Source organism: Phocoena phocoena, chromosome 8, assembly GCF_963924675.1.
Source record: "Phocoena phocoena chromosome 8, mPhoPho1.1, whole genome shotgun sequence".
Classification (NCBI taxonomy): Eukaryota; Metazoa; Chordata; class Mammalia; order Artiodactyla; family Phocoenidae; genus Phocoena; species Phocoena phocoena.
In genome coordinates, this window is record NC_089226.1 from 98,048,146 (window position 1) to 98,054,414 (window position 6,269).

Here is a 6,269-nt window from a genome sequence, read left to right on the forward strand (position 1 = left end):
TCATCTCCACTTCCCCAGCATGAGTAACAGATGGCTCGATAAAATGTCTGTTGGATTGCATTGCATGGAGGAGTTTGCTGAATGTCTCAGCATAGCCCCGCGGCAGGGTCCCGGGCCCTCAGACACCACGGCTTCCCCTTCCGTGCCTGTGCCCTGCTCCCTGCACAAACACTAACAAAGGCTTTAAGGTCGGAAGAATTAGCACTGCCTTAGAGGTTGTATATTCTAAACTAAAGCCCCAGGGAGGGCAATGCTTAACCCAAAGATATGGGTTGCTAGTGATGAAAATGCTGGCTTCCAGGGGCTGAAAACTAGCAGACTTGGGGGCAGGGAGGGCCTTTCCCATCTTCCCAGCACCCCAAAGCTTCAGTCAATGGCTCCTTCTCATGCTGGGTGAAACCAACCCCGATCTGTCTGTGGATCTGAGAAAGTGTATGTGGGGTGTGTGTGTGTGTGTGTGTGTGTGTGTGTGTGTGGTGGGAAGGGGGGTGGGGGTGGTTATGTGTGTATCTTGGGGTGGAAAAGACCCCAAACTCACCTGTGTGGTGAAGAAAGGATAGAAGCTTCCGGAGCCCCGGAGAGAGCACAGCGTTTGAAGTTCAGACAGACCTGGGGTTTGAAGTCTAGCTCCTGTTCTGCCAGCAGATTAAATGAGCCAAGCACTTAGATGAGAGGGCCCAGCATAGCTCCTGGCCTTTGGCGGGCGCCCTTCATCCCAGATGTTAACCTTCTCCTGACGTCTGTCTTGCCCCGGTGCTGAGCCCGGAGCACAGAAAGCATCCTGGTTGGGGCCAGGCCGGCAGGGGTTAACAAGAGAAAGGCCGGTTGCTTCTCGAAAACAAAGGGCTCCGGTCAATAGATGTGCAGCAGCAGCCATTCATCAGTGAGGGCAAAGTCTCCATGGGGAGCTGCCAGCCAGTTTCTCTGAAACATCTAGAACAGAGCAATCCGGGAAAGCCAGGTTGAGGCTTGAAAGGCCCCAAGGTATGTCTGTCCTGTGGCCAATATCCTGGGAACACAGGGCTCCTCTCTCTCCACCCCCTGGAACCCCTCGGGATCAGACTCGAATCACACATTGTAAGAGCTGGAAGGGACCCCGGGCATCCACCAGCTCCCTTCTTAACCTGGGGTCCATGTTAAGAATTCAGCCATCTGCGAACCTGGAGTGAGGGGATAAATGTTCGCTAAGTGTTCAGCCATGCTAACGGAAATGGAGTGTTTCTCTCTGTTATGAACACAGGCACCAAGCCCCCGCAGAATTAGGAGGACCTGAGACTTTGTCACTAAGAATAATGACAGGTTATCTTCATAGCTCATTACAGTCATGGCAGAATTCTCAAAACATTATTCATATGACCACCTCAAAATTGTAGTAGGGACCGGACCTACCACTAGATCTTGTTTAATGCATTAATAAATAAATGTATGTATTATGGCACAAATTCATTTTTCAATATTTTGATAACTGTTTGTTCATATAATTAGCTTCCTTTGTCATCCTATGTCTTTAACTTTACCAGACCACCTAAAGTGTCCAGTGGCACAAAAAAGGTTCAAAACATCCACTCTTGTTTAACGCCCACTGTAGATGCGGAAACCAAGGCCCAGAGCAAGCAATGCTTTTCATGGATGGATGGATGGATGAATGAAGGATGGATAGTTGGATGGATGGATGGATGTGAAAATGAGAAAACAGCATAGTAATAACAATAGTAACCCTTGTTGATTTCCTACCCTGAGCCAAGCACTGTTTAAGTAATTTAACCCTCTGAGGAAGATAATGTTACTCTCCCAATGAACAGTTAAGAAAACTGAGGCTTAGAGACGTGAAGTGACTTACCCAAGGCCACACAGCTAGTAAATGGAAGAACTATGATCCAAACCCCTGAGCCTGTACTCTGACCGCCCTTCCCTACGATTGCTCTTCACCAGTCCAGTTAAGCATGGTTTAGGGCTGAGCTCTGGCGTCACAGACCAAGGTTTGAATTCCAACTCTGTCACTTGCCCGCTGTGTGACTCTGGGCGACTTACTTCACTCCCACGTATCGCAGTTTTCTCACCCACAACATGAAGAGAACAAAAGGATCTCTACCACCAGGTGGTACGCGGACTAACAAGGCATGAAAGACACTTAGCACAGCGCCTGGCACATCATAAATGCTCGAAAACTACGTTTTAATCGATGAAACCAAAGCACAGACTCATTTAAATTGGTCATATGTGCTTACATGCTAAGATCTCCAGAAAATAAGAAAATAAAAACTGTCTAGGCTAGAACCCAGACCCCAGCTCCTGGTTAAGACCAACGGGTCAGGAATTAACAAGCGCCCACGGGAATTTTGCTTTCATTTTAGGAAGTGAGGGGGAAACCTTTGAGATTGGAAACAAATATATCAAAACACCAGAGTTAGTACTTCCCTCCAAAGAGTACGGTATGGAAAGTGGGGAAAGAGTAACTTCACAGTGGAGAAATCTGACAAACACTGCCTTGGCCAGCTGATCAAGGTTAAAATTAAGAGTAATAAGTCGTTTGGGTATCAGGTACCTTTGATATGGTCTCATGAGAATAATGCTTTACTTCCACCTCCCCAAAACCTATAATCACCGTCTAATCAGGAGAAAAACATCGGAGAAACTCAAATTAAAGGACATTCTACAAGTACTCCTGAAAACTGTCAGGGTCATCAAAACTAAGGCAAGTCAGGCTTCCCTGGTGGCGCAGTGGTTGAGAGTCCGCCTGCTGATGCGGGGGACACGGGTTCGTGCCCCCGTCCGGGAAGATCCCACATGCCGCGTAGCGGCTGGGCCCGTGAGCCATGGCCGCTGAGCCTGCGCATCCGGAGCCTGTGCTCCGCAACGGGAGAGGACACAACGGTGAGGGACCCGCAAAAAAAAAAAGAAAATAAGGCAAGTCTCAGAAACTGTCACAGCCAAACAGAGCCTAAAGAAACGTGACAACTACATGTAATGTGGGATCCTGGGTGGGATCCCGGAACAGAAAAGGGCTATTAGGTAAAAACTAAGGAATGTGAATAAAGTCTAGACTTTAATAAAAATGTATCAATACCATTTCGTTTGTTGTAACCGAAGTACCATACCGATGTAAGATATTAACATTAAGGAAAACTGGGTGTGGGTTGAGGGGAACTCTCTGTACTATTTTTGCAATTTTTCTATTAATCTAAATCTATTCTAAAATAGAAAGTAGACTTTTTAAAAACTGGTATATCTGGGTGGTGAAGTTACAGGGAATTTCTTTTCTTAATTGTACTTCTCTGTATTTTCTAAGTGGTCTACAATGAATATGCTTTGCTTTTGTCATCAGAAAAAAAATTCAACAAGCTTTGTCTCTAAAAGTATGAATGAATAGGTGTTCGGCCCTTTGGAGACAGAGTGCTATATAAATGAAAGTATAATTAGAGTTGCTCCTTGGGCAGCAATTAAAACCTACTTGATCATTCTGCACCCAGGAGGCTCCAGCCACGAGGGCCTGGCACTCTCCCCAGGGTAGAGCCGTGTGCCTCTGGAACCTGCCAGCATGTGTCTGTGACGGGCTGTCTCTGGCAGGGGAGGGGCGGGGAGTCAGGGCAGTGGCTCAGTGGCCAAAGGCTTATCCCAGGTGAACCTACACTTCAGGCTCAGAGAGACCCCAGAGGCAAATCATCCCCGAGAAAATCCCGTCCACCAGCTTCCAGGCCAAGTGTCAGCCTCCTCTGAGTCTAGGAGTCAAGAGATCCAAAAAAGGTCCTCTGTTCCCACCATATAAACAAACAAAGGAAGGAACTAGCCAGGACCACTTGCCCTGTCCCAGGTATGTTCATTTGCCACCATTTAGACCTCAAAACAGTTCTGTAGAGGCGATCCTCTATTTTATACCTCTTTTAAAGCTGAGGCTCAGAGAGCGTCCCTGAGGGTCAGAAGCCACAGAGAAACTCTGACCTGCTCACCCCTCCACCAGAACCGCCTGTCTCTAGCCCTCTCGGGGATGGGCTGTGCCCATGGCAGATGGCTGGACCACATTTGGGGTACAGGATGCTGGAGGAAGGACAATGGGCAGGAACAGTGGGTAGAAGACTTCCCACAACACCCACCACTACCACCCAAAGAGCAAAAGGCTTCCGTGGGCAACAGCCAGCTCGTTCACAGGCTCGACCCCAAACCCAAACCCAATTCCAGCCTCGGATTGCAGGGAATGTGGGACAGCCCCGTGGACTCCACTCCTGTTCAGTTCCCCAAAGCTTCCTCTGTTATCTGATATCTGGTATCAAATTCACACGTGGACAGGCTCTGGGTGAGGGCCTCGGAAGCAAGGAATCAGGGAGAGACCGTGTTGAGACGTTTCTAATCATGACAGGATTGGGACCAGATCCTCTGAGAGTTATCAACAAAAATCCCGGGAAGGGACAGTTCAGCTTTCTGACATGTAGGAAAGGGGTTGATTCGTTTATAAACACATGGACTTGTCTTTAAAGTGGTGCCCTCAAGGGCTGTACACTTATTCTAGAGCTCATTCAACTCTTCAGAAGCCGCCTTCAGAGCCACCTTGGACCAAAATTGATCAGCCCGCTTGACTGCCCAAAGAATTCCCCAAATACAGATATCCAAGTGACTTTCAGCCATTTCCAGAATCCAAAGCCATGTTCCAAAGACCCAAGACCTGCCCCCTCTGAGGCCACTCCCAAGAACCCCAGTCTGAGAAATGACTACATGCTAAGAAGATAACACTTTCCCAGTTGTCAAACACTTTACAGGCGGTTCAAAGCTCATGTATGTTGCCCTCTTCTCTCCCTGACTCCCAGCAAGGCCCCCGAACCGGTCCTCACACAGAGGGAGAGTGTGCTGTCCCCACCCACCAGACCTGGCTCTGGCCTCCTCTGGAAGCAGGGCCCCATCTCTTCCCCCTCCCAGCAGAGCCCGGGCACTGGGACCAGCCCAGGCTCCATTTTCCCCACTAATGAGTCTTAAGTGTTTGGCTTGGCCTCCTGCCTGTCCTACCCCTATGGGTAGGAGGACGGTGCAGTGAGAAAGGAACCGGACGAAGCTTATGCCAGCTCGGCTCTGCTGGCTCCCAGGAGGGCCGGCGCAGGGGCTGTGTGGCACAGACCCACCCAGGGGCACAGCCAGGCACCCACTTGAGGGCCCCTGTCTTTCCCCTCCACTTCAGGGGGCCTCCCAAAATGCAGGTTCCTAGGCACACCGTCTAGATTGGAGTCCGGGGTGGGCCTAGGAACGTGCATTTTTAGTAAGCACCCCCAGGAGATCGTGATGCTGGGTGAAGGCTAACAACCGCTGCTCTAGTCAATGATGGGAATTCCAGCCTCATTTGCACATTTTTCTAAAGAGTCCACAGCTTTGGTCAAATTTTCAAATTAGGTCAATAGCCCCTATACTCCCTAAAAAAAAAATAAAATAAAATAAAAAAAACCCAAAAGGCTAAGAAGCTCTGGTGAACGGGATGATTTCTAAATTCAGCTATAGCTACAATTTAAGTGACCCTGTTTGGCCCCCACTAAGGTGAGTCCACAGGAGACTCTCCTTTCCCCAAACCTCAGGGAAAGATGATGCCAGCCCTGAAAGAGGTTGGCCAGTCTGGGGAACCCAGGATGACAGAGGACTAGGCTGAGGGCCAGAAGGATGCCAGTGGTCAGGGGTTTAGGTGAGAAAGGCCAGAGCTCGTGGGACATTCTAGACCGCATGGGTTCAAAGGACCCTTAGGGATCACAGAGACCAACACAACGCCCCCCCGCCCCCTCTATAAGAAGGGTGAATTTTTACCAATATCTGGTCCTCTCTCTCTCTCTCCCTCCGGCCACACATCTAAACTACATTTCTCAGTTTCCCTTGCAGTTAGCAGGGGGCATGAGTTGAATTTTGGACAGTGGACTATGGGTCTCCCATAGGATTCTGCCCTCTCTCCACTGGATGCTGCAGAGACTCCAGGGCCCCTGCAGATGGCTGAGCCACAACAGGGAAGGAGCCTGGGTTCTGAATGACTGTGAGGTGCAGAGGGTCCCTACCACTAATCCACCCCAGAAGGGGCCATGAATGGAAAATAAACCTTTGTGTGTTAAGCTACGGAGATTTGGGGGTTGTGTGAATCGGCAATCAGCCTACCGTAACCAATACACCCTCCTCAGTGGGTGCCCAGCGAGTGCCAGGGAAGTGACGGGTTCAAGGTCAGAGCAAGCTCCTGGTCGGCCAGGGCTAGAACCAGCATCTCCCCAGGTACAGCCTCGGACAGGGGATGAGGTGCCACGACCACACACCAC